We start from the raw sequence: 7,952 nt of genomic DNA on the forward strand, positions 1-7,952 counted from the left end.
TTAGTCCCGATTCTAATTTTTTTTAAGCTTTTCGCTGCTTCTTTCCTTATAATACATATGTTGTGATTAGAATCCAATAAAAATACATATGTTGTGATTACTTCCCCCTGTAGTCTGTTTATTAACCAGGAAAAGGAAGAAAATTACACATGTTGTATTTCAGTATACAGATCATGATAGTAACATATGCAGCACTTGCATGACAATACAAAGGGCAACTCAAAAAGTCCAGATGCAGGTCCTGTGTATGCTCTATGCCTCCTTTCTTTATTTATTTCAATGATTAATGACACGAAGATAAGTGTGTTGTTTACAATCACAAGTAACAACACAAAACTTGGCAAACTAAAATACAGCCGAGAGACAAATGGAAGGAAAGTAGGAAACATATTAGATGTTTGAATGATCACTTACTGTTTAATTGGTAAAGAAATAAGTTTGATCCTTAACCTTAAATACCAATCAGAGTCTGAAGGTGATCTCAACTAAACATTATGTAAATAAAAGAGCCAGCTGATTTGTTTGTATATGTCCAAGATTTCGTTGTAGGATGAAAAACAGAACTCAACTGATACCGAATCCAACAACATTGGAGCTAATTAAGCAAGCTATTTTAAAGTACCTTGTCTCTAAAGAGTTTGTGCATCGATGAGCTTTCAGCATTCTCAAAGTGTGGATGGACTATATGTTCATAATGTCCTGAAGCTATGTAATCAAATCCCAAATTTTAGATTGCTTCTATGAAAGCTCTTGTAGAAATGAATGAAAAGAATAAGCACATGAACAAAAGTTGAAGAATATTATAGCTCGATGTATATGCAAATCAATAACAGAAGTGTGCACATCCACACCAAACTTTATTCTTGTATTACAAAGAGCATCATGGTCTGGTTTACCCCTACCATACTCTTTAATAATATGAAACACCTAGATATTAAATCCACACAGCAGGCCAGGAAGTAAAAAAATTAAAAATAAAACATAACAGACAAAAGCTACTTATTTGTAGACATATTGGAAAGCACTCAGAATTCTCAATTCCTCATGTGTAGCTTTACCCCTAGAATTCTGAGAGCATGATCAGGTTGCTGTACAACTCCTCCGAACCACCGAACTCCAAGTCTTTGTAACCTGCAGCCATAAATCAATTAGCAGTGTCATCACTTGCAGGAGAAGAACATGGGTCTATCTAAAGAACAAATTTAAATAGAGTCGGTGCCACCTTCAAAACTTGAAACATAATTGACCTGGTGGGCGTCCTGATGAGCAAAACTAATCCTTAAATGGAATCTACGGGCGGTGGCATTCCAGGGGAAGGCAGCGGTTAAAGCTCATTGCAGGGGGTGGCGGTGGAGGGCTTCATTGGTGGCAACCTCGACAGCATGAAGCAGCGGTGACCGCCATGAGTACGGAAACATGGGTCGCACCATCCCAGTTGTAAAGGTGCTGGCGAGCTGCAGCCTGCCTCTTCTTCGTGACCCCAACCACTTGTAGCGTCCACCCCTCTGCCCTATCGCCACGCCTTCTGTTCCACAATCGACCACCTGGCACCTACCATGCTAAAAAAATTCCAACTCCAGAAGTTCCCCTAAAACATCTACCCTCTTCTATACGTTAACAATATCCTATAACTACCATTTGAATCCGAACCTGAATGACTACACCTTCAAGCTTGCTTTCACAGGAGGGGTGGGGGCAGGTTGTTCAAGCTCTTCTTCGAGGTCGACATGTTGTGCTCGACACCAATTTGAAGCCTCTGCGTAGGATAGCAACAATAACAAATAGCAGCACAATCTCTATATAAGAGCAAGCATAGATAGCAGCAGCAACAGCATTTGAAGCCTCAATAATTATAAACTGCAGTAGCACAGTGTATAATCAGAGAACACAGATTGCAGCAGAAAGTACAAATAGACTCTCAATCTCGCGCATCTTACTCTCAATATCTCAATCATCTCTTTGTCAATCTCTCAATCATCTCACTCTCAATCTCTCCCAACTCTCTCTCTCAATCTCTCATCACCTAGCACAGCACACGCACATATGCCCGCACAGCCCCAGCCCCAGCGCGCTGCTGCGGTTCCTGTACCACCACCATGCCGGCCATCACACCATCGCCCCGCCTACGGCCGCACTCCCACTGGCCCGCCCCGCCGCCGTCCACCACACATATCCCCCGGCCGCACCTCCTCCAATGGCCCCACATTCCCTCAATTTCTTTGCCCCCGGTGATCCTTTCTCTCGCTCGCGTTCTCCACGCACGCCCTCCTTCCAACCACGCCCCACCCCAACTCAGGCACACGCGGCACAGAGAACGCGCCATGGGCGGCAGCAGAGAAAAGTGCAGGCGGGGAGAAGAGGAGCAACGCCAGGGGCGATTGCTAGCCGGGATGTTTGGGCGGCGGCGAGCAATCGGCGGAGGTGAGAGAGGCATGGACGGGTCGGCGATGGCGGCGACAATGGAGAAGTGGACAGAATTGGAGGTGGCGGCGGCGACTGCATGGAGAGATGGGGATAGGAGCGCAAGAGAGAGGGGGGCGTGCAAGGCTTGGTGGGAGAGGGGGAAGTTTCTCCTAAGGCTGGTCATAGCGGAAAGTAACTATACTAGTGTCATGTATATGACACTAGTCTAAATTATTATTTTTATAATGCAAAGTAATATAATAATAGTATTTTAGATGGCTTCATTTATTATTTTATAAACTCATTTTATCTTGAAAAACGCTATGTTACAGTAATATATTATGTTACCACCTCTCATTAATTACTTATCACATAAGCAAAAATTTCTTAAATGCACTATATTGCTAGCTAAGTTACTCCCACTATGACTAGCCTAACAGTGCAAGGCAAGGCCACGCAACTCTATCACGGGCGATTGAGCCACACCGCTTTTATGGAGCCGAACAGTAAGCGTGTGTTTGGTTGCGCGCATGCAGCCCAACCAGACCCGTGTGGGATGTGCGCGGTTTGTTTGGTTGCCTGGGTTGCGTGTGGTTTGAGTCCCGCACAGACCTTAAAGTAGCCTGCAGCCTGGCCCAGCGGAAACTGCCGAATCGGCAGTTTTCTCGCGAGCCTGGCCGCGCGCGGCCACGCGTGCGAGGCAGTTGCATGCCTCGGGCAGCGCGGGAGACGGAGGCGACGTCTCATTACTCTGCCCCCACTCTCCTGTCACCGCCAAGATGCACTGTTCCCATCCCTCCCTCTCTCTCCCTCACCGCCCCTCCCTCTCCTTTCCTCCGATGGCTCCGCCACGCCCATCGCCGCGCCGCCCTCTGACCCCCGTCGACCAGCGCATCGCCGGCATCCAGGAGCGCTGGCCCGCCCCGCCGCCGTCCACCATGCATATCCCCCGGCCGCACCTCCTCCAATGGCCCCACATTCCCTCAATTTCTTTGCCCCCGGTGATCCTTTCTCTCGCTCGCGTTCTCCACGCACACCCTCCTTTCAGCCACGCCCCACCCCAACTCAGGCACACGCGGCACAGAGAACGCGCCATGGGCGGCAGCAGAGAAAAGTGCAGGCGGGGAGAGGAGGAGCAACGCCAGGGGCGATTGCTAGCCGGGATGTTTGGGCGGCGGCGAGCAATCGGCGGAGGTGAGGCAGGCAAGGACAGGTCGGCGATGGCGGCGATAATGGAGAAGTGGACAGAATTGGAGGTGGCGGCGGCGACTACATGGAGAGATGAGGATAGGAGTGCAAGAGAGAGGGGGCGTGCAAGGCTTGCTGGGAGAGGGGGAGTTTCTCCTAACAGTGCAAGGCCACGCAACTCTATCATGGGCGATTGAGCCACACTGCTTTTATCAAGCCGAACAGTAAGGGCGTGTTTGTTTGCGCGCATGTAGCCCAACCAGACCCGCGCGGGATGTGCGCGGCCTGTTTGGTTGCCCGGGCTGCATGTGGTTTGAGGCCCGCACGGACCTTAAAGCAGCCCGCAGCCTGGCCCGGCGGAAACTGCCGAATCGGCAGTTTCTCGCGAGCCTGGCCGCGCGCGGCCACACGTGCGAGGCAGTTGCACGCCTCGGGCAGCGCGGGAGACAGAGGCGACGTCTCATTACTCTCCCCCACTCTCCTGTCACCGTCCAGACGCACTATTCCCATCGCTCCCTCTCTCTCTCCCTCACCGCCCCTTCCTCTCCTCTCCTGCGATGGTTCCGCCATGCCCACCGTCGCGCCGCCCTCTGACCCCAGTCGACCAGCGCATCGCCGGCATCCAGGAGCGCTGGCTGGCCGGGCTCCTGAACTCGGGCCACGACCTGGCGTCGGCGTTGTGCGTGCCGTCCCCCATCTGCTGTCGGCCACCACGAGCGCCGGACAATGCAGTGCCGGCCGCTCCTGCTCCGCCGCCGATTCCGGACCTCGTGGTCCTGGGCTCGGCGCCGGCGCCGTCGAGGGAGCCGCCCCTTCTTGGGACCCCATTGGCCACGGGGGTTTTCTTGACCCCCGTCCAAGGGTTTTCTCCGGTCGGCGGGCCGTCCTTCTCGACCTCCGGCATGGCGTTGAGCACGGGGCCGAGGCCGCATGCCATCGTCGGGGCCGGCTCCTCGTCTGCTCCGCCCCCTCTCTCCTTCCTGCCGGGGTTTTCACCCCGGCCTCGGGTCGCCGTGGCTGCGCGTGCTCCGGTGAGTCAAACCCCTCAATCTTTGCTCCTAGATGTAGATTAGATGTTTATTTCTTAGGCATGTGGTAGTAGTTAGTCGGTTCGATAGGATTAGATAGGATTATAGCAGATCCGATTGGATGCGATCCCAATCGAATCTAATCGGACTGATCTGTTCTTGTTTTTGTACATTGTCTACTAGGATAATTTTTCTTGTGCTACTGCTTGTGTGCCCTATGATTTGTGTTCATGCTAGTAGGTGTGTTCATGCTAGAATCATGTTGAGTGATGAATGTTAGAATCATGTTGACTGACGGCATGTGCATGTTCTTCATGTTGAGTGATGAATGCTAGAATCATGTTAACTGATGGCATGTTCATGTTCTAGATAGGATCATGTTCATGTTTCATGTTGCTAACATACATGTTCTAGCTAGGGTTTGTGTTGAATGTTATACGTGCATGTAGTAGGAGCATTTTAGAATGGTGCCAAATCTGCATGGCTGCACATGGGTGCTATTGGCACTTGGTGTTACTATTTTTAGATGTTACCATGTTTAGGATAGTGCAGTGTTGAGTGCCAGTTGCATCAAAGAAGGTGGCATTGATCAGTGGACTTGCCCAACAGCAAGTCAACTGATCAGTGCCACTGATTAGTGGCATTTTCCCAACAACAAGTGTCATTGATAGGCAAATGCCACTTATCAATGGCACTTGCTGTTGGGCAAAATGCCACTTATCAATGTCACTTGTTGTTGGGCAAGTCCACTGATCAGTGGCATTTGCCCAACACCAAGTGTCATTGATAAGTAGACAAATGCCACTTATCAATGGCACTTGCTGTTGGGCAAAATGCCACTTATTAATGGCACTTCCTGTTGGGCAAGTCCACTGATCAGTGGACTTGCCCAACAGCAAGTGTCATTGATAAGTGGCATTTCCTCAAAGAGTTTGTGGACTGATCAGTGTCATTTTCTCTTGGGAAAATATCCCTAATCAGTGCCATTTTGCAAAGAGATTGTGCACTAATACTTGTCATCTTACCTGACAAGATATTGAAGACTGACTGGGATGTGCTGGGAGGAGGAGCTCAGGTGGTGGCCGGAGCTGAGCGCGCCGAGGATTTCATCCCCACGAACAGGTGGCTCGGGAAGGTGGACCTGCCTGGCAGGATCGCCTTCATGAGCGTGCCTCGTTCGAGGGGACGATCTCCGAGGCAGGGCCATGAGGAGGGGGCCAGGGAGCCGATGCGCTTCTACCAGCAGATCAAGGACAACGAGGACCTCGCCATGCTCGTCGTGCCTCCCAAGTTCGTGGAGGTGATGAACACCTGGCTGGTTATCAAGCGGCTCCTGCGCGTCGTCAGACTGTCGACGAACAAGCGGTGCGTGTTCTGGGTGCAGGTGCAGAACTTCGAGGGGCACATGGTGCTTGGCCGGGGCTGGAACTACTTCTGCCGCCGCCACCGGATCGTCCCCGGCGACCTCGTCGTTGTGCGCATCTCAGGACTCGGACCGAAGGTTCAGATCTACAACCACGACTCCTCGATGATGTGCAAGTTTCGTTGCAGCAGACACAATTGCATTGGTAACATCGATCAGGCTATGTAGTTAACTTAAGTAAGGTGTTAGTGGACAATTTTTATGGTGTGTGGCGAGACTTGTGCTGGTAACTTATTCATATTTTGGCCAGGAGCAGCACCCTGCATGGAGCAGGGAAGGAGGATGTCCCTGCTTTTAATCTAGACTTATGCTATGTAGTTAAGTAGTTTGCTGTCTTTTCCTTGCTTGCTGTGTTAAGTTTGTTGTCATTACATTGCTTGCTTTGTTTTATCTTGATGTTCTGCTGTTGCTGTTGTGCTGATCATGTGGTGGTAAGGCCACCATATTTGAATGGGGTGAGCAGAACACAAACGTTGTTTGCAACCAAACAGCTGAAGTTTGCATCTGCTCACACCCTAAGCACAAAAATGGCAACCAAACAACAGGGGGTAAATCCCTCTCCATGCGATGCAGGCAACCAAACAGGTTGTATCTGCTGTATATGAGGCTGTATTTCAGCAACCGGGCTGGGTTGAGATGAACATGCAATACAGGTACTGTTCCAAACTGCAACCAAACATGCCCTAAAGAATTCTCCCGCCACAAGGAAAAGAAGCGAACTTACAACTTGCAAGCTCTCACATCGCAACATTCTTTGGGAGCTTAGTAACTGGATAGATGTTGCGTCCATGAACTACACTCGACGGAGGGCATTTGTTTGACGTGTTTTTGTACTAAAAAATCTTAATTTATTTGTTCAAGCCGTGGTAGACCGGCATGCAAGTAAATACAAGCAGATATGAGGAAAATAGCCCGTGCGTTGCAACGGGATAAAAGATTATTGCAGTCCGACACTTATAATCCAATCACTATGATTTGCTAAGAAAATAAGTACGGTCAAATATCTTGAACATGAAGAAGAAATGGCATGTAAAGCCGGCCATCTCAGCAAAAAGTCTAATGAACATATATATTGTTCTTTTTTGGGGTGGGAGGGGAAGGGTATGCATTGTTTCACTTGTCCAATTTAATGTACATAGTATTGTCGAAGTTATTGAGATAAGTGTCATAACTTTTTATTATCTCAATTGGCTAAAGCAACCCATTTAAAAAGTAGCCCAAAAACTAACTATGCAGTCGCTTCATCTATATGTTCAAGAGAATTAATCAAGCCCTCAAAAAAGAGGGAATTGGTCAAAAGCAATAAAACCGGCACCAAAAATCCCCACCGAGAGGGCTACAAGCCCATACATTGAATTCTGTCTTTTTTCATATGTGCGGACATTTCAGCTCCAAACTTGGTTCCACGATTACAGAAAATGGTTTTGACATATACCTGGTGCGTGTTCAAGAAAAGATAGAGTGCATTGTTTCAGAGCTTTGTTGAATATATGGCATGCTTCTGCTTGGTATGCTTCCAAGAACAATTATGCAAAGCACAATGGGAACATGTCGGATATATTATCCCATGGAAGGCCGTAGAACTTTTAATTTCTCCTAGTAAGGTCCATCCTTAGTGAAGGAAATATGCTCTAGAGGCAATAATAAAGTTATTATTTATTTCCTTATATCATGATAAATGTTTATTATTCATGCTAGAATTGTATTAACCGGAAACATAATACATGTGTGAATACATAGACAAACAGAGTGTCACTAGTATGCCTATACTTGACTAGCTCGTTGATCAAAGATGGTTATGTTTCCTAACCATAGACATGAGTTGTCATTTGATTAACGGGATCACATCATTAGGAAAATGATGTGATTGACTTGACCCATTCCGTTAGCATAGCACTTGATCGTTTAGT

The 7,952-nt window shown here is 48.6% G+C and overlaps 1 long non-coding RNA gene across 1 annotated transcript; it reads right to left on the reverse strand.

The window, feature by feature from the left end:
* Positions 1–790: 790 nt before the first annotated feature.
* LOC125524882 (uncharacterized) lies at positions 791–2,571 on the reverse strand. Its single transcript, XR_007291021.2, has 2 exons — positions 1,223–2,571; positions 791–1,131 (listed from the first exon to the last, which is right to left on the reverse strand). It is a non-coding gene; the product is annotated as an uncharacterized LOC125524882 (long non-coding RNA).
* Positions 2,572–7,952: the final 5,381 nt, after the last annotated feature.

Source organism: Triticum urartu, chromosome 7A (assembly GCF_056163025.1).
Source record: "Triticum urartu cultivar PI428250 chromosome 7A, HENAU_Tu73, whole genome shotgun sequence".
NCBI classification, from domain to species: domain Eukaryota; kingdom Viridiplantae; phylum Streptophyta; class Magnoliopsida; order Poales; family Poaceae; genus Triticum; species Triticum urartu.